The sequence below is a fragment of the Suricata suricatta genome, chromosome 6, assembly GCF_006229205.1.
Source record: "Suricata suricatta isolate VVHF042 chromosome 6, meerkat_22Aug2017_6uvM2_HiC, whole genome shotgun sequence".
NCBI lineage: Eukaryota > Metazoa > Chordata > Mammalia > Carnivora > Herpestidae > Suricata > Suricata suricatta.
The window spans coordinates 135,764,889-135,786,314 of NC_043705.1; the positions used below are offsets into that span (position 1 = coordinate 135,764,889).

At 41.4% G+C, this 21,426-nt stretch overlaps 1 protein-coding gene and 1 pseudogene across 1 annotated transcript in view; one reads left to right on the forward strand and one right to left on the reverse strand.

Moving 5' to 3' along the window:
• The window catches only part of FBXL7 (F-box and leucine rich repeat protein 7), a 367,939-nt gene that overhangs the window by 68,564 nt on the left and 277,949 nt on the right, over window positions 1–21,426 (reverse strand). The window lies entirely within an intron of this gene.
• LOC115295019 lies at window positions 16,352–16,477 on the forward strand (annotated as a pseudogene).

The window sequence follows — 21,426 nt, forward strand, 5'->3', positions numbered from 1 at the left end:
TATCCTTTTTTGGCTTTGCACTGAGTGACTAAGTTTCAAAAATCTAAAAAAAAAAAAAAAAGGAAAACAAAAAAACTACTGCTGAGCCAAGAGCAACACAAATAACTACTGAAGACAGTCTGCATCCATAACCGCCCCCCCCCCCCCCCCCCCCCCCCCCCCCCCCCCCCCCCGCCCCGAGCCTTGAGAACTGCAGCTGACAGATGCTTACCTTGGATTCCCGACTTCCTACCAACCCAGTTTCAAGGAAGATGCATTGTGTTCTTGGTCTTTGCTGGACTTGACTTCTAGCCATCTTTAGGTTTCAGGATATCTTAATATTAATCACAATAATACTACTTAGCAAACAGTGATTAGGTAATAGGTTATCCCCAGAGGGTTGTTTAAATCAGCTCTTTCTAGAATTTGGCTCAATTTCTCTTTGCTGGATTCAATCTTAAGCATGCTTGTCTCAAATGCCAATGGTAACCAAATATAAATGTTTTGTTCAAACAAGGTTATCTTCATTAAACTTAACTGTAGTCTCTGATTAGCTGTTTGGAAGTTCAATAAAACATATTTATGGTTGTTTTCCCCATTGATGGTATGCTGGCTATATATGGGCAAAACTGTAGGTCTCAGAGCCTTTAAAATGTCCTAGAATTTCTTCTGTGAACTTTCAAAGAACAGGTGTCGCACTTAATTTTATCCAGAATATGTGGTTAAAGATAAATTGAGTGTTCACTGCTTTTGAAAGGATTCTTTCTATTGTATAAGAAAACCACATTTTCCTAAGAGAAGTAACTTGTAATTTTATAAAATAATATTATTTACAGTATTTCACTGTATGTTGAATTTTTACTATGAATGTTATGATGGCTTCAGTCCAAGTTGGATCAGTGCTCTAGAGTTGTGGACAGGAGTAAACGTTTGTGCTCCCACACCCCCATCAAATTCATATCTTGCTATCTCTTCTCCAATGTGAGGATATTAAGGGGTGATTAGCTTTTAGGAGATGATGAGTTCATGATGGTAGAGCCTTTGTGAATGGGATTGGTGCCCTTGTAAGAGAGGCCCAGGAGAGCTCCCTCACTCTTTCCTCGACATGAGATTATAGCAAGAAGATAGCCACTTAGGAACCAGGAAGCAGGCTCTAACCAGACACTGTATTTACTGGCACCTTGATCTTGAACTTCCCAGCTTTGAGAACTGTGAGAAATAATTCCCCACTGTTTAAAAGCTGCCTAGTCTGTGGAATATTTATTATAGCAGCCTGAACTAAAATGTCACCAAAGCATCATGGATCTTAGTATCATAGATTAAGGAGTATAATGTTTCACCCCTAGGCTCTGTAATTTTACGAAGTTCTGGGTATTTGTCTGCTAGGCACAGGGAGGGATCTAAACCTGCAAAATCTGGACGCCTCGGTTCTTTCTAGCAAGTGGAGTCGCAGAAGTTATCGAGAGCTCACAAGATGTTGAAGAGAATGTCCTGCTTGGACAAAGGGAGAAGATAGAGTTGACAGCTGATTTCCCCAGTTCTCCTGATGAGGTTCCCCTTGCAGATTCCATCATAGTATGCGACATGGGCAGCCATGGTGAGTGGTTGATAGGCGGCTGAAAGTTGACACAGGCCAGGTCGTGTCACTCTCTGCTCCAGAACTTTCAGGGTGCCTCAGACTGAGTGGGGCATAACCTGTCCCATGGTCTGGACTCGCTATCTCTTGGACCCAGTTCTTACTACTCTTTCTCTTTTCCATTTCACTATAGTACAGTGCTCCTCACTGTTCTTTGAATGCACTGGGCACTACGCCACTTAGAAGCTTGCTACCACCGTCACCTTTGGTGGAACGCTCTCGTCACAAATGTCTATGTGGCTCGTTCCTTGTCTTAGTCCGCTGGGGCTGTTATAACAGAATACCAGAGGCTGAGTGGCTTATTAACAACAGAAATTTACCTCCCACAGTTCTAAAAGCTGAAAGTCCAAGATGAAGGCACCTGTAGATTCAGTGTCTGGCATGGGACCACTTCCTCGTTCCCTTCCTGAGAAGACAGCCATCTTCTTTCTGTAACCTCACATGAAATAACGTGCTAGGAGTTCTCTGGGTTCCCTTTCATGAGGACACGAATCTCATGTGTCTCTACCTTCACAACGTAATCACCTCCCAAAGCCCCTCCCTTCCCAACCCCCACTCTGAATACTGTAACATGAAGGGTGAGGATGTCAACGTATGAACCTGGAGGAACATAAACACTAGCCATGAGCACCCCCCACTTCATGCAAGTCTTTGCTCAAATGTCACCTTCCTGATAGGGCTGACCTAGACCATCTTATTTAAAATCGCAATCTCCCTGCCTCCCATCTTGGTCTTCCCAGTCAGCCTCTCTTCACATAATCTGTTTTTTTCTTTTACTTTTTATTTTTCCTCTGGGGCAGCTTTCATCTTCAAAGTCTACATAATGTTTCTCATTTACCATGTCTACACAGTACTGTCTGCCTTCCTTTGCCAGGGGTCTCTGTTTTGTTCACTGATGTGTCTCGAAGCTCTGGAAACAATTTCTGGCACATAGTAAGTGTGCAATAAATATTCACTAAAAGAATAAATGAATGAAGATAATTGAATATACTACAATGCAATGATAAGATACAAGGAGCATGAGAGCAGAGATCATTTGGATTTTGTTCATCGTGATATACCCTCAGCACCTAAAACCAGTCCCCAGAAGCAAAGAGTATGTAGTTTATTGAATGAGTGAATGCATATTATTGGCGGGTGCAGGAGTCTTAAACCTATATATTAGTAGAAAATACAGGACTAAGATTGAGGAACTTTTGTGACCCAAATCCTACCGAGAGTTCTTTAGCTTCACACAGGCCATAAAATTACCTGTTTGCAAATAAGCTGCAAAACAGATTATTTCCAAGAGAACTCCGAAGGGCTGCAGCTACTTAAAAAAAAAGTCCTGACAAAGTTAACAGGATCTGTCATCCAAAGCAAAAGCATGTGAGGATGATTTGTCCTGTGACATAATGTTCAGGTTTCCACCGCAGGATAAACAGCTCAGTGCTCTTTTCCTGGGTTGTAACTGGGGATCACAGAAGACTTTGTGGTTAGGCAGACCTGAATCAAATGCCCTCCCTACCATGTCCTGGACTGTGTGATTCTGAGTCACTCACTTTATCTGGGCTTCTGCTTCCCATATTTTAAAACAACACCCAACTCTTCCAGGGTCATTGTGAAGCTGAAAAGGATGTGTCTAGGAAAATGCTTAGTAGGCATTCCAAAAAAGGTTGCTATACACTATATGTCCTTTCTCTTCATGATCCTAATATTTCTTTTTCATAGTATTATTTTATTTATTTACTCATTTATTTATCTTTGTGGGGGGAGGAGAGAGAAAACACAAGTGGGTGAGGGGCAGAGAGAAACAGAAATCCCAAGCAGGTTGCACACCCACTGGAGAGCCAAAATGTGGGGCTTGATCACACAACCTTGGGATCACGACAGGAGCTGAAATCAAGAGTCAGATGATCAACTGACTGAGTCACCCAGACTCCTTTCTAATATCTCTATTATACATTATAATTGCATAGTGATTCATAATAATACATAGTTGCCTATTATAATCCTAAATAAGATTTTGTTTCTCATCCAAGGTCTAACCATAAGATTGCTCTGTTCATATTTTCTTCTTGCATATTACACAGGAAATGTATGGTAGAAAATGCCATAAGAATTGGAATTAAAATACAGGCCATTTCATTTCTTTCCTGTGTGCAAATCTAGCTGGTGATAGCCATGATTGGTAATTAATGCTGGCTTCCTTAAAAATTATAGCATTGCATCAGATTATTTACTAAAAGGGCAGAGCAATGACTCATAAGTTTGAAAGAAGCTAATGGTGTATATCTTTGATAAATCAAGACTTGATAACGGAGCACAAGAGACCATTAGGAGAGGAAACTAGTTCACAATGAGTGGCTTTGCTCCATTACTTAGAAATATTTCTTACTGAAATGTAATTAACATTTAACTCCTGGAATTCAAGAATCAGCAAATTAGTAGCCAATGAATTTGCTAATTTTTCTGTTGCCTACTTAGGTCTTTATAGATTGCATGATATAAATCTTATTGATGAAGGAGCACTTTTGTGATCTGTATACTTCTAGAAGGCCAGGCTTTAAGACTTAAGGCTAGAAAATACACACTGTACAAGGACATTGGGGCATCTGATAACTCGGGACTGAGGACTGAGAACTCTGACTGAGAGTTCTCAGATAGGACTGAGAACTCTGATAGGTTTACACAGCTCCAAGTGTTGGAGCCATGATGTGAATTCCTTGAAAGAGTTAAGGTCATAGGATTTCTAATCAGAGAGCCTTGCATTTAAGGTTATTTGGGATGCTTCTGTCCATCAGATTCAGAGCAACTGTACTTTTATCTGTATTATGTATGTATTCTTCATGGGAGGCAAAGATCCCATTAAAAAATCTATATACTACCTGTGCTGAAGTATAATTTTCACAAACTTAAAACTACAACTTTCACAGAAATATAGAAAGAACAAATGAAAACATTTTCTTTAACTCTTTAAAGAAAACCAGCAGGATGGATTCAAAACATAATGAAATATACAGGCAATGAGAAAACAATCTTGTCATGAGATTTCTGGATCAGATGTACAACTGGGCAGTGCCGCACAGGGTAGGTATCTTTTCTGCAGACAAAAATCATTCAACTGGACAAGACATGTTTTTTTAAACTGTTTTTTAAATTTATTTTTGAGAGAGAGACAAAGACAGCGTGAGCAGGGGAGGGCAGAGAGAGAGAGGGAGACACAGAACCGGAAGCAGGCTCCAGTCTCTGAGCTAGCTGGCAGCACAGAGCCCGACATGGGGCTCGAACCCACGAACCGTGAGATCATGACCTGAGCCGAAGTCGAATGCTTAACTGACTGAGCTACCCAGGCGCCCCAAGAACAAGACATGTTAATAGATAATTTCATATAATCTAGGCTTTTAACCAATAATACTTAGTGAGTCAAACAAAGTGACATTCCTTAAACCAGTATACAATCCTTGGGTGAACCTGTCCAACTATGTTCCTATATGGCATCCAAATGACATGCTACCTCACTTTGCCTTATTTCCAAGTATTGTATAACTTTTCTTAACTCATAGAAAAGGACTTCTTGGCAATTGAAAATAATTAATAAGTACTGTGAAGATAATAATGTTTTATTTAAAAATAATTCTATAGTTGGCCATTCCATAATTTATAAATTACCTAGACAGTGAAAATGGCAAGAATGCAAAAGAGTGTGATTGTTATTTTCTAAGAATAGGAACTGGGTTTTCTCTATGAAAACTGTTACCAAAATATGTATTTCAAATGAAAATGATGACTTTTGTCAGTTTAGTGAATACTATTATGAAAGTCTTAGAACATCCATGCACTTGGGAAGCAGATGCAAAGGAGAAAAGGTGACAAGATGAAGGTGATATTCCTGATCTGGATGGGAAGATAAACAAATCTACTTTCACTGTTATAACCTCCTTGAGCTTGAATATGGGTCTCCGCTCATCATAGGGACAAATGGCAGAACCTGGTCCAACTAGCAGCAAGTCAACAGAAAGATTGGAAAGACATACTTTGTGTGGCCGTTGCATTAGAGAAGGAGACTTCCTCCGTGTTTGCTGAAGTTAAATTAATAGAGGAGATCCTGGAGCTGGTCTATCACAGTAAAGTAGAAGGAATAACCCAGTAGAGACTCCCTATAGATTTGGACTTAATCACTCTGTGTACCAGATAAAGCCTTCTGGGAGCTGTTTCTGCTTGTCTTCTCTGCATTGAACAGAGAGAATTTCTATTAGCTCAAGAGTACTGTGTGTCACCCATGTTGGTGTTCTCTTCCATTGTTCCACTTGTCAAATCATCCTCAATACAACTAGCTGTTCTCATGATGGTTAATCAGAGTGTCTTATAATAAGAAAGGTCATTGACCTAACATGGAATCATGTTCTAATCACACTTCTGAGAATTTTTGAATGCATGTCCTCACATTGAGGTATAACAAACTGATGTTTATTAAGGAACAAATGCTTTTCTAGCTTGACTTATTCCCTAGTAAATGTGATTTCAAGGATGTGTAAAAATAACCTTTAAACAGATATAACAAAATCATATTTTATGATATTAGGAGGTGGCTATTCTCTGAGGTTACTTGCTTCTGTGATCCTTTGCTGACCATGTAGAATGCACAGATACCTTCCTCTATGAACTGCCCTCAGGAAAAGGGTAATACAAAGGAGCTTCAAATAGGCTTTTGAAATTCATAGCAGAGACAACAGTCTTGAGGGCTGGAATAATTTAAATTTACAAGAAAGACTTGGAACTTCCAGGAAAAAGAAAGATGTGTGGGTTCTATTAAACAGAGCCTGGAATATTGGCATACAGAGTTCTTACCATATATTCTGGAGCAGGGAGGGCTGTGTTAAGAGTGGTAGCTCCTTTCCTACCCCGGAAGGCCGGGAATTGGAGCAGAAAGGATAGTGGAGATCCTGAGGGATGGTGGATAAAACAAGGACCATGGGCAACAGCAGAGCAAGCAGAGCAAGGATGATGGATCATCTCTTTACAAATAGATAGACACACACAACATGGGGCTGCCATTTGTATGGACAGATGTTTACTATCTTCTTTTTTCATGAAAGATGTTACTGCACATCTCGACCATCCCCATACCCTTCCCCCTGACAACCCTGGTCCCACATATCCTGCCCCCTCCCCACTCCCCACGCTTCTCTATGGGTTTAAATGACTTTCTGCAAAGGGGAATACAGTAAAACCTTGATTTGCAAACATAATTTGTTCCAGAAACACACTTGTAACCCAGAGCACTTGTATATCAAAGAGAGTTTCAAGAACCATTGGATCAGTTGAGATCATGTGACATATGGCATCACGTACTACTTGTATTGCAAGGCATTGCTCATTTATCAAGTTAAAATTTATTCGAAATGTCTGCTTATCTTGCGGAACGCTCGCAGAACAAGTTACTTGCAATTCACGGTTTTACTGTATTCTCACTGCCCTCCCTCGGAGCAGCGGGTGTGATGTTAGAATAATGTTTCCTAGAATGAGTTCCAGAGAACACAATCTGAGAAACAAACTTCTCGACTCACCTTGACATTAGCCTATTAGAACTTTTAGGAGTTCTGTGTCGGAGAGGAAAATGTCTTAGTGTTTCCTAGAGTATCTCTGATCATATGAAATCCACTCAAACATGTATCTCTTTCCCAGGAATTATATTGACATCCCGTGAGGCCATTGTCCCTCGAATTGTACTTTGGAGAACACCAGGCCAGCTCCCTGGTGGTGGCGTCAGTGTATCCTAGGGTCTGCCTCCTCTTCTAGACTTTCTCCAAACAGAAGTAATACCACTGAACATCGCTGGCAGCATTCGATGGGACTGTGTGCTGCAAAATGTGCATCTGGGTACGTGGGGACGTGCTCTGTCCCTTTCCTCTCTTGCCCTTTCTTACACACCTACTGCTGGGAATATTCTGACTCACATCCCGTTCTGTCTACACCCTCCTCAGCCTTCGGGCTTGAAAGGCCACCATAGCCAGGAAAGATTCAGCTCTCCTTCTGACATGTAATCTCCAAATCTCTTGAGCTTCCAAAGTGTTTTGCTTCACATGACCTTGGAAGAATCTTAAAGATCTTTAGTCTAACCAACTACTCTTTGGATTGCTGGGACTAAAAGTGCTCTGCCACCTATCATCGTTATCTGGGTACAAGTCTATCTTCTCTGTAGATAGACATTTCCTTGAAGGACAATATGCTTTTATCCCAGAATTTTATGCATCTACAAAGAATCTTGACTAGGCCAGGCCCACATTTGTTATCTGATAGATTGAAAGTCAGATTGCTGGGAGAGAAGAGTGGGGACCCCATGGGGGCTCATAAGCAATATAAACAGTATTTCAGTCAGGATGGGCTAGGCAGTGCTGCCGCAGCAAAAAGCCCCAGAGTCTTAGTGGTTCAAACAATAAAAGCAGAGATCTTATTCATGCTCTATGAGGGTGAGCTGGCAGATTTAAGTCACTCCTTTCCTCTGAGAGCCAGGAGGCTACCTGCAGCACTGCTTGTTGACCTGGCAGAGGGAGGAAGAACCATGGAGTGTCACCAATTAGGAGTTTCCTGCTCCAGCCCACAGGCTGTGGCATCAGCTCTGTTCACCACTCTGTGGCCGAAACTGGTTCCGTGGCTGGGCCTCTCCTGCAAGTCTCCTCCTTTTGTTTATAGTCCGAGCCAGTGCATGGAAGCCACCTCCTCTAGATGCCCCCTCTGAAGCCTGATCAAAGCATGTGTGGCCTCTGTGTCCCCTTGCGGAGGCTGACACGGAGACGCAGGAGGTGAGGAGGCTCTGAGTGAATTCAAAAGCTTTGGAGGACCACTGTTCTTTGTATGGTTATTTCTAAAATGTTCTCAAAGGTTTTTTTTTTTTAAATTTTTTGGTGAAAACAAGCATCACCTTAAAATGCAAACATAGCTAAGAGGGTGAAGTTTATTGTGTTCCCAGGAAAATCAGCATGTTTGTTCTTTAGGAACAGCTCACTGCTGGGAGCACAGAGGCACTTTTGAAGTTTGGGGTGAGCAGACAGGCTGTTCTGAATCTTAGAGGACATCCTGAAGGGGGACAGGTCACCACATACCAAGGAACAGGCTTAGGAGCCCCTGGGCAGAGGAAGAAAGTGTGGAAAAGCAGATGGCTTGGCAGAGAAGGCAGACTCAAGACAATTTTGAAATTTTACTTTGGTCTCGCCTCACTCCCAGGTAAAGAAGGAAGAAAGCATCGACTTTCTTCTTGGCTCCTGTCCAGTTTCTCAGGTTCTGAACCTGGGAGTCAGGCTGATATTCTTCTGTGATCAAAGCCTGAATAGTGGTGTACGGTTTACTAATTTATTTAGTTTTCATATAAGAACATCTTTAGATTCTTCTTCAAGAAAAACTGAATGAGGAACTAGGTTTTGAGGAACTTCCGCCTTTTGCTGGGGCAGAGAGTTGTGCACTTGGTTCAAATCCAGCAGACACTTCTTAATTTCCTCATTTTATTACCTTTTTAATTTTCTTAATGAGGGATAACTGACAGGTAACATTATCTTAGTTTCAGCTGTACAGCATAATGATTCAGTACTTGTATAAAACAGATACTCCTTGCAAGAAATTACATCAGTGCTTTTTATCTTATTTTATGTAAGGCCCACTTATTTGGAAAAATGAGTTGGTGCGATTTTAATAAAGGGCTTAGGTATATTATCATTGAAACCAGTAATTCTAGAACAAACACAGAGAAATGACAGCCGCAAAAACCCTGGACTAAGGGGGACCACGGTATCTGTTGACATTTGATAAGTGTTTACCATGTGTCAAAGATGGCGCCACATGTGTTAAGTCTACTTACTTAACCCCCAGGATTGCCTTATGAACCATCTCTCTACACTGTTTTACAGACGAGGAGAGTAGGGTCCAAAGCAGCTATATTATTTGCTAACATAACAAGTAAGGAAAAGAGCCTGGGTTTGAAGTCGGGGAGTCTAGCTCTAGAATCTTCCTGCTTCACCACCTGCCCCTGAGGACCACCTGCCCCCATTTCCTGAATAGAAAACATCATGCTGATCCTTGGGCACCCAGGCAAGGGGGAAAGTAACATGGAATTCCACCACTTCTTCTGGCTTAACAAAGCTCTGCTCATGTCATTGTTTCACTGCGATACGTCCAACAAGACATTCAGCAAATCCCAGGGCACCCGGTTACTCAATCAGGCAAGGGGTGGTGAAGGCTGATTCCAAGCCAGGCTATCAGAGCCCCGGCCATTCACTATTGACTCTGGGGGTCCCTGCAGTCACAGTATTTTTATTAAAGGTATCTGTGGTAAGGTTGCCATTGTGTTCCATCTTTTGTCCTCAGAGTCTGAGAAAGAGCCCGAGCCCAGGGCTGGGAACTTCCCAGTTTAGTCTGTCTGGGTGTGAAGACTGGAAGAAAGTCAGCCGGAAGAGTAAGAGAAGAGGAGAGCAAGGAGGAGCCAAGTCTGGGGGAAGCCGTGGTGGGCTCCAGGAAAAGTGCTGGGAATCAAGGGTTGGGAGTTGGGGGCGAGGGAAGCTCTCCTCAACACCTGATTCTCCCTTGGGGCAAAGTTGAGAGTGAAAAAAACTGGTTTCACAGCCAACATGTGACTCACAGACATAATCTTAAAAATGTTCAACCTCACTTAAAACCCAGGATATGCAATTCACACAATAAGCTGGATCTTGGAAAGAGAGGTGGACTTCAGTTCATGGGGCCTGAGGTCTGCACAATCTGGAGGTCTTCTTTCAGGTTGGAGAGGAGAAGAGACTGAAGGACTTAGGTCTTACCTAACTGTGGTAAAATGTCTTATTTCTGCAAATTTTTCTGAATACATTTCTACCTATAACTACATATAACAGGACTCTGGAAGGACCCATGTAGGTGTGGGCCCTGAAGCAAAAGCCTCTTGGCTTCCGAATAAATCGAGCCTTGCAGGAGAGGATTTTGAATAGGGAGAGATGTGGCCAAGAATGTGCTAAATGAGGGCACCGTCGCTCATTTGTCAACCCAACATGCAACTCTCTGGGAATGCCTCAAGACATCAATGATTTGGATTTTGGTTTTATTTTAAATTACCAGAATAATCACATTATATCAACAGAAGAGGGGGAATTTAAGGGCAATCACTGTTTAGGTTTCTTACAAAGGAAATATCCAAGTGCCACATATTATTATTTTTCCAATAAAACAATAATATTTCAAAGGCAAATCTTGATGTTCAACTTTCCAAAGTTATGGTACGACTATAGGCTGACAACTCATATACTCTTAGGGGCACTTTTAGGAAAATATACACTGATTGTCCACTGGCAAACTTACATGCCAACTGGTGAATTTTAAAGCAAAGAGAGCCGATGCTATTAAAATGAAAATAATTATATGTGATTCAGAATCCTAAATGATTACCATATGTTACTTGGGTAACTCCCAATGTAGAAAAAATGCAAAAATGAAAAGAAAATCTATGTTTTACTTTTAACCATTTATTTCTTGAGATTGCTGTTGAAATATGGGTTTTACATATATTTGAATACCAGGTGCAAACTTTCCAAAAGTATAAGAAAACTTAAAAAAAAAGCCATAGATCTTAGTATTTTCTGCAGTTACAGATTTCTAGGGATAAATGGCTTCACCAACAAACTAACAAAAATTGTAATCATTACACTACATTAAAATAATTGAAGGCCATTACTGTAGATGACAAGGGTAAAGAGACTTAAGATGACTCTCAAGATTGAGTAGTGAATTTAGGGTCACTCTTAAATAATGATACAAAAACAGAGTTACTTAATTATCTGGTTAATGCAGCCAGATGGATAAAGCAAGCTATATTAAAACCCTATAGTCCAGGGCAATGGCCCAAGTTTCTAAGATCATGAATCGCTATTTAAATTAGTTATATTATTAACAATTATTTCTTCTCATACTTCATTTTTGCGATTTCATTAAGAATTATTTAAAAAAATTTTTTAATGTTTATTTATTTTTGAGAGAAAGAGAGGGACAGACAGACAGAGCACAAGAGGGGGAGGGGCAGAGAAAGACAGAGACACAGAATCCAAAGCAGGCTCCAGGTTCTGAGCTGTCAGCACAGAACCCTATGCAGACCTCGAACTCACAGACCATGCGATCATGACCTGAGGCAAAGTCTGATGCTCAACTGACTGAGCCATCCAGGTTCCCTCCACTAAAAATTCTAATAACTCTGAGGCCATATAATTTCTCAAGTAGAAAAGGGCTAAGCAGGTAGAAAAACTGACATGAGCAGGTTCCCTGCAGCATTTGTTATACTGTCTTCATTTTCTTTCACAGAATGACTGAAGGTGCTTCCTAATTAGGTAACAATATTCTGCTCTACTCTACTTACGATTTCTACTGCAGGGGAGCCTGGGTGGCTCAGCGGTTGAGCATCCAACTCCTGGTTTTGGCTCAGGTCATGACCTCATGGTTTGTGAGTTCAAGCTCACCATCAGGCTCTGCACTGACAGTGTGGGGTCTGCTTGGGATTCTCTCTCTCCTTCTCTCTGCCCATCCCCACCCCTGCAGCACACATTCTCTCTCTCTCCGCCCCCCCCCAAAAAAAACACTTAAAAAAATTTCTGCTATAAATTCCTTGGCCTTTCCAACATGCCACGCCAGGTCAGAGGGAGACTCAACCCACACAAAGGTATACATGGAACGGAAGGCCCTTTGGAACCCTGAAGTTTGAATGGCTGGTTCACCCAGAATTCCTAATCTACTTCCCGGCATCCAAATCATTACCCGAGCTTACAGAGCAGTAGGCCAAGACACCATCTCAGAAGGTGTTCCATGATCAGACAAGGCTCTTGCTGTAGGAGATTTATTTATACCTTACATTCAGTTGAAAACAGCCCTTTGAAGTTACATTCCTTGGGGAGCCTGGGTGGCTCAGTCGATTAAACATCTGACCGTTGATTTCAGCTTGGTCATGATCTTGCAGTTCGTGGGTTCAGGCCTCAGGTAGGGCTCTGTACTGGTAGTAAAGAGCCTACTTGGGATTCTCTCTCTCCTTCTCTCTCTGTTCCTCCCCTGCATGCTTGCTCTCTCTCTTTCTCTCGAAACAAATGAATAAGCTTAATTTTTTAATTAAAAAAAAGTTATAGTCCTATGCTTCAACTAAAGTTTATTCATTCAATCAACCTAGGGCCAGCCAGATTAAATACTGGGCATCCAGTTAAATCTGAATTTCAGGTAACAGATGATTTCATAGTATGAGTGTGTCCCAAACATTTCCAAAACATTCTTATAATAAACAAATTATGTGTAGTTTCCCTGAAACTCAAATTTAACTGGGTATCCATATTTTTATTTGCTAAAGCTGGAAACACAAACCCGACTGCACATTAATGGCAGCTAGCAAAAGCACATACACAACTCCAACTATGCCAGACACTTAATGTGTTTTCATGTGCTTTTAATTATCGCAGGAACCTCAGGAGGTAGCAGTGATCACCATTTTACAGATGTGAAAAGGGAAGCACAAAGAAACAAAGTAAACATTCTCATATGAAATCAAGTACAGTAAAACCTTGGTTTGCGAGCATAGGTCATTCTGGAAACATGCTTGTAATCCAAAGCACTTGTCTATCAAAGCAAATTTCCCCATATGAAATAATGGACACTCAGATGATTCGCTCCACAACCCAAAAATATTCATATAAAAATGATTGCAATACTGTAAGACGATACAAAATAATAAATGAACTATAAAATATAAGGAAAATAAACACATTAACCTGCAAGTACCTTTGAAAACCTTCATGGCTCGTGTGAAGGAGACAAGAGAGGAGGGTTATTGTGTGGGAAGGCTTTCAGTATCACTAATGGAATCACTGCTATCTATTGGCTCACTGGAATCTTTCTCTTTTCATGCAACTTTCACAAGGAACCTATCCAATGACCTAGAATGAAGCAAAGCATTCCTTAGCTTACTTTTGTATGGAAAAGCAAAGGGCTATCCCATAGGTGCTTTGAAGTGACAAAAAATACACTCGTGCCAGTTGTGGGCACCTTCCAACATTCTGAAAAATCACTGATTTCTGCCAAACACCCCAGCCTGAGGATGAATATCCATGCATGGCAGACAATCACCCACAATCCCGCAGGGAGAAAGAGAGAAGAAAGGAAGAACCATTGGCTCAGTTGCAGTCATGTGACATTCAGTGTCATGTACTACTCATACTGCAAGACACTGCCCATTGATCAAATTAAAACATACTAGAAATGTTTGCTCATCTTGCGGAACACTTGCAGAACAAGTCACTCGCACTCCAAGTTTTTACTGCACTTTATACCTGGACATTCAGGTGTTTTCCTGTCATGTGGAGGTGGGCAGGGACAAGATTTCCCAGAGAAAACACTTCTGAGCTGTTTGAACACAAGGACAGATGCTCAGTCAAGATCCTTACCAATCTTTGGCCCAGAGTACTGCTATATACTTGCAGTTCGGAAAATATCCACAGCAGGTGTTACCTGTTACCCACAATGGCCATTAAAATACTCGTAGAATATTGAATTTTAGCAGTTAAACTTTGGGTGAGCCTTACAAGATAAGCTGGCTATAATTATACCCTTTAACAGCCAAATAAGTTGACTATTTGTTTGATAGAAATTATTTAAATGAGCACCAACAACTGCCAAAGGCAGAGTTCTGTTTTAACCTAAGTTCGTTTACCATGTACCTCCTATATATCAGTTCTAGAAGAAAGACACATCAAGAAATAATTTAAATGCAATATACTGGATGTAAGGTAGAGATGCACTCAGTAGCAATATAAAGCATAAATATTTTTATTTTTTTAAGTAGGCTCCACACCCAACATGGGGCATGAACCTTGAGATCAAGAGTCATATGCTCTACTGACTGAGCCAGACAGGCTCCCCATAAAATATAAATACAGAGTGGACTAGGGCTATCCATCTCAAAATCAGGAGACTACAAGAAGATCCTCAAGGAGGAGATAACTAAATCTTAAAGAATGAGAAAGTGTTCCTCGAATAGGACATTGGGGAAGGTTGTTATAGGTGAAGTTGATCGAATGAAATGGAGAGAACCTTGCCTCTCATCATCATTAGGCAGGTCGATCCATCATTCCTTGAGCACATTCTCAATATTAAAAAAAAATGAAGCCATAGGGATGGCCCAAAGAAAAATTCCTGGCTCTCTGCAATGTCAAGAGACTACTATAGGAAAACCGTTATACTCTGTTATTTCAGGCCTCCTGTTTTTCTTTTTAAGATTTTTTCTTTTTATTTTTTTAATAGTTTATTGTCAAATTGGTTTCCATATAACACCCAGTGCTCTTCCCCACAACTGCCCTCCTCCATCACCACCACCTCTTTTCCCCCCTCCCCCTTCCCCTTCAACCCTCGGTTTCTTTTCAGTATTCAATAATCTCTCGGGTTTTGTGTCCCTCTCTCTTCCCAACTCTTCTTTCCCTCTTCCCCACCCCCTGGTCCTCCATTAGTTTTCTCTGGTTTTCCTGTTAGACCTATGAGTGCAAACATATGGTTTCTGTCCTTCTCTGCCTGACTTATTTCGCTTAGCATGACACCCTCACGGTCCATCCACTTTCCTACAAAGGGCCATATGTCATTCCCTCTCATTGCCATGTAGTACTCCATCGTGAATATATACCACATCTTCTTGATCCACTCATCAGGTGATGGACATTTAGGCTCTTTCCATGTTTTGGCTATTGTTGACGTTGCTGCTATGAACATTGGGGTACATGTGCTACTATGCATCAGCACTTCTGTATCCCTTGGGTAAATCCCTAGCAGTGCTATTGCTGGGTCATGAGGGAGTTCTATGGATAGTTTTTTGAGGAACCTCCACACTGTTTTCCAGAACGGCTAAGATTTTATTTTTAAGTAATCTCTACACCAAATGCAGGGCATGAACTTACCCCAAGATCAAGAGTCTTATGCTCTACTGATTGAACCAGCCAGGCACCCCTATGCCTCTTGGCTTTTTAACAATTATTTTCCCTAATGCTGATATAAACTAGGCACAACACTAGTTCTTCATGCAGAGCGAACAGAGCAAAAAGATGACAGGTAATATTTGGACTGCCTATCCTGTGCTTAAAGACTGAAATACATACACTTTAAACACTATTTTCTCTAAGTACTGAAGTCTTGAAAAGTTTCTCTGCCTTTGGTAAGTTTTTCTCAACTTTATCCATCCAGTACCAAATGAGGAGTCTTTAAAATATTTTGAAATGTGTCTGATATTTTCAACTGTCAGTTTGTAGCTTAGAAGTGAGAAATAAAGACCTTGCAAAAGAATGGACTGCTGCAGATGTTGATCAGACATACAGAAAGTGCTGACTTTGGTACATTTAATTCTGCTCTCAGAAGAAGTCTAGCTCTGGGTCTGGCCACTGGTAACTAAAGAAGAAATGTGAACCCTGTCCTCAAGCTTCTATAACATGCTTCGTGCCATTTTAAGTTCACTCAAAGCTCCAGAAGGAGGCCAGGATGATGTACTTTAGGCAAAGTGCAGTGAGCACTCGGATGGGACTCAGAGAAACCCGAATTTACTCTTGGTTTTGTTTCTTACTGGGACACGTCATCAAACTATGGCGTTTCTCCCTTTCCTCATTGTCAAAAAGGGACAGCCGAGGTTGATGATTGCACCATCCCCGTGACTCTAATTCTACCTTAAGTCATTTGATGGAATCACGTGTACTTCTTTGCATTTCAAATATTTTGAGCTTTGCACAGTGGCAGTATGGTAGCCAATGAGGTTTATCCGAGGCGCGATTATTGCTAATTGAAAACTTTTCTCAAATATTTTGACTAATAGGTTTTAGCAAAATTGCAGATGACCTGGGATGGAATCCAGAAAACAAGATGATAGATAATGCCCCCCACTGACCTGAATGCATACACCAATTCCGAAATTAGAAAACATTTAAAATAAAATGTCCAGAGGTTTATATTTTGCAATAGGAATTTGAACACTTTTTACTTCTGATAAAAACATAACAGGTTCACTTGATTCAGATGCATGTGTGTTCCTTCCTTTGCTTGGCTAGAAGCCGGTGAAAACCTCCAACAATTCTAAATAAGTAAAGTGCAAAGTTACTCTAGTTAGAGGAGTTGTGAGGTCTATTCAGTATTTTACAGCAACATATGTGGTGTTTTATTGGGATCGAGACCTTATATTCCACATAAAGTCATAATTTTTTTTACCAAATAAAGATGATTTTACTGGACCCCGTTCAGATAATACTAACATTTATGGACAAATTCCAAACCTCCTTTGTTTTCTAGTAATCATCTACAAATAAGAGTGGTTTCAACAATTCCACGAATACATTTACTTCTGTCAGAAGCCACATTAGCAAGCGTACAAGAAAACACCAGAACATAAACATTGAAAATTGTCCAAACCGTCCAAGGCATCCATCATAGCTGATGGATTTTATTAAATAAATGCCGAAATAATTAAATTACTGCAAAATTTTAACTAAATGTTTATTATTTATTTTGGCCTGAAATAAAAAACCCTGAAAGTTTATAATATCTCATGTTCCAAAATTAATATATCTGATTTACTAAAATAAAAACATATCCCAATGAATTAGGCTCACATCTGAAACTTGAAGATGGGCGTTGACACTGCTTATGCCTCTTGGAAACTCTTAACTTCTCGGAACTTGAGTACCATGTCTATGGAAAGACTGGCTTGACAATTTTAAAAGTGTCTTGAAGCTCTAAGAGCTATGAATCAAGATAACAGCATTCAAAAAGTACTGAGAGGACCCTGAAGCTACTTTATTACATAGATTGCAAAGATGTAATGTACCGGTGCCTGGGTGGCTCAGTCGGTTCAGCATCAGACTTCAGCTCAGGTCATGATCTCACGGTTTGTGGGTTCCAGCCCTGTGTCAGGCTTTGTGCTCATAGCTCAGAGCCTGGAGCCTGCTTTGGATTATGTGTCTCCCTGTCTCTCTGCTCCTTCCTTACTCATGTTCGGTCTCTCTCTCTCTTAAAAATAAACATTAAAAAATAAAAAATATAAAAGATATAATGTAAAAAAAGCTTAGCCAGTTGGTGAGACTGGTTATTTAGACCAGGTGACATTGCTAAAGGGGGCTCACAATGTTTGTCCACCATCAAGAAGAAAATGATTATCGTTTTCAATCAACAGACGTAATGTTCTTTCAATCACACAGCTTTTCTTGGAAAATGCAAACGTTGGGAACCCTGAAGAACAGCAGAGGGCGCCACAATCACAACCAAAACAAAAGCAAAACCTTGACCTCACATCCAGTGCCAGGAAAGTCCTAGGTGTGAGTCTGAGAAAATGAGCCATAACCAGGTGGGAATGAAACATTTTCAGGATATATTTGGGAAACTGCCAATAAAAATAATTTACATTTATTCTCAGCATGCCTTTCTAGATCAAGGGCTGTGTATCTTCTTGGGTATCTTCTGGAACATTTCATTCACTTTGGGACGCTGTATTTGCAAAGGGACTGTGCCAGGTTAGAGCACACCCAGGGCAGGTGAGGCGGAGGCAGGAAGATAAGTTTGGTGCACAGGGAATAACTGAAGACCCAGGGCTGGTGCAGCTTGAAGACTACATCCTTGGGTGGCAGCTTTGTACACTTGAACGGTCTCCCGAGAAGCATGGAAAAGGCCTGCGTGACCCTGGAGGACCCAGGTCTCGAATGCTGGAGGTCACGGGAGGGCAGCGTTGGGGGGACCGTGGAAGAGAGCTCCGAAACAAGAGCATTCCACCCACAAGTGAGTCAGATAATGGGAGGTTTCCAGGCAATGGCTGCCTGCCCTTCATTCACAGAGCTTGGGGATTTATGGATCTGGTGAGCGGTTGGAGTTGATGACAAAGAATTTATAATTCTAATGCATTAATTACCCTTGTCGTTATGTCAAACTGTATAGAGTCTGATTTACTTCTAAAAAATAAATATGAGATTACATATGCTTTGGAAACACAAGCCCCATCATTTCCAAATAACAGGCATGATGACTATGATGTACTCAGAGATTTGTCATTAATGCAGACTCATGATTGTAATCGTTCTAGTGAGAACAGTCCAAGAATTCACTAATGGTTATTCTCTTTGATCTACAGTTGGACTCAGTGGGGTGTCTGGTTGTAGCAAACATGCCTATCGTCATCCACACAGATGCACAAACACCTACACAGGCATGCATGTTTACATGCAGACAGGGAAGAACAGCTTAGATGGAAATGGACATTCTCCCTGGTAAGGTAGATCGGTCCTGTCTAGTTATTATGCAGGTAACACCAAGGCTTTTGAGTTTGTTTGCCTGGTTTGGAATCCAGACTCTACCACCTCTGGGGCCCTGGGCAGCTTACTCCATCTCAGTGGCTCTCAAGTGCATCAGCATCCCCTAGAAACTTACCTGAATTGCAAATTCTCAGACCGCTCCCCAGCCCTCCTGAATGAGAAACTCTGCCCCAGCCATCTATTCTAAGGAGCCCTTTAGATGATGTCTGATGCACACTAACATCTGAGAACCACAATTCCATCTTCAGGTGCCTCAGTTTCCTTTGCTATAAAATGAGACAAATAGCATTGTTGTGTGAAATACACGACTTAATAGATATCTCCAGGGTTTAGAACAGTGCATAGTACATGCTGGGCAGTATGTAAGTGTTTAGGATTACTATATAATCTCAACAGCCATTCAGAGAAAAAAGAGTGACATCAACTGGAATGTTAATGTTATTTGGAGATACCCAGTGAAATGTGGGATGGAGAAATATCCAAGTTTCATAGACCATGCCTTACAGGACTTCCTAAAGAAGAAAGGCCAATTCCGTTGTGTTCCTCAGAAAGCAGTTCTATCACCCTCACTGCCTGTGTCTACACCTACTGCCCCAGCACGTTTTCTGAGGGGCATCATTTGGGTTAAGGCTGGCCCACCTCAGACCTCAGGGATGGTTTTTACTGACGCAGCCAAAGGAGCTTAGTCTAAAATGCCACGTCTTCATGTCCATTCCCAAGATGGAAGCTGATTGGGGTCGCTGCAGTTCTTCATACCTGAGAGGTTAGAGACTATCTTCTCCAGGCGCCAGAAGGAAACTGGGGCCATCTAGGCCCTTCCAGCTCATCTCCTGAAATCTGAGAAAAGTCAGTCCTGACGTTTTTGGTGGTAGTGAGTGAAGGCTGTGGAATTTCTTTGAAATTTTAAAGTTTGGAGAGCCTTCAATCCTCAGTTTCTAAATGTGAACCACAGGGGCCGTGGTTGTGGTGACAGTACTTTCCTCACAGGCTCTGAGCATCAGATAAGAGAAGGGATACAACGGCCACCATCTAGCAAATGCTTTCACCACTGGTGAAGTATAAATTTCACACATTCTGAGAGGTGCAGTCAATCGCCCAACATCCCACAGCCAGCAGATGGCAGAGTTAGCCGCCAGCCATGTCTGACTCTAGAACACGTGTGCTCTTCCCTGGACAATGCTTTCTTGAGAGCTGCCATTTTGTGGCAACTGGAGATAGGTCTCCCTTTGGAATTACTGGAGATGTGGTTCAAGTACCATTATGGAATTAAAAAAAAAATCTTCACAATGGGAAGAGTGATGCTCATAATCTAAAAAAATTGTTTGAAGAAAAAATATGTCTAGTCAGTAAAATAGATAAAATTAAAATTAAAAAAATGTTTATTTATTTCCTTTTCAGAGAAAGAATAAGAGAGAATACAAGTGGAGAAGGTCAGAAAGACACAGGGAGAGACAGAAATCCCAAGCAGGCTCCTCACTGTCAGTGCCTAGCCCAACATGGGGCTCAAACTCATGAACCGCAAGATCGTGACCTGAGCTAAAATCAAGAGTCGGACACTTAACCAACTGACCCACCCAGGTACCTCCAAATTATAATTTTAATGGATGAAATTGCCAATGATTTCTTACTTTTGGAAATTAACTCACAATGAAGTGTTTCAATTAAGAAATCACTTCTTGAGGACATACCATGTGTTAGGCCCTATTCAGTGGGTGGAAAGCAAAGCTGAGTAACAGACATCCTTGGGGGCAGGGAGACAGTGTTCCCATAGCACAGTGACTTACTTCTATCACAGCACTTACTGCTCCTGATCAATTACATCAGGATTTCTGAGGAAGGCTGGGGTGTAAGCATCAGAATCTCTTACGATCTCCTGAGATAACACTAAGCCAGGATTGAGACAGCAGGGTTAAGAACCCCCCTTTCCAGTCCTGGCATTTATTTTTCTTTGCCTGTGTGGGGCTAGGTGTTCCTTCTTAACCAATCATCCTTCCTGATGGGCAAAAATCTGGAGCTACCACTACATGCGAGTGTATGGTCATGTCTTCAAAAATAAAAGCATAAGACTTGAGAAGCAAGAATTCAGTTGACAGGAAATGGGAAAACTGAAACCAAATGCTCTGGAGGAAATTCACAAATGTCCAGGAGACTAGCAAGATGAGGTCTAGGAGAGGTTTCTTGTATGGAGCTTGGCCCCGGAAGGAAGAAAGAGGGAAAATAGCTCTTGAACTGCCGGAGGAAAAAATGGAGCGAAGAAGGGAGAGAGAGAGTGAGAGAAAGAATTTTTAAGATGAGAGAGGCTTCAGTTTTTGTGATTAATAAAAAAAGAGGAAAGGATATGCTCAAGGTATGTTCAAGTGAACACAGGCAGAGGTAAGCAACGGAGCACTCTCAGAGGAGAGAGAAAGGAATGGGATCTAAGATCAGGTGCAATGAAGGTACGTGAGAGGAGGTGAGGGTGGGTCCAGACGGGGCCAGGGCCAGGGCCAGGGCCAGAGCCTG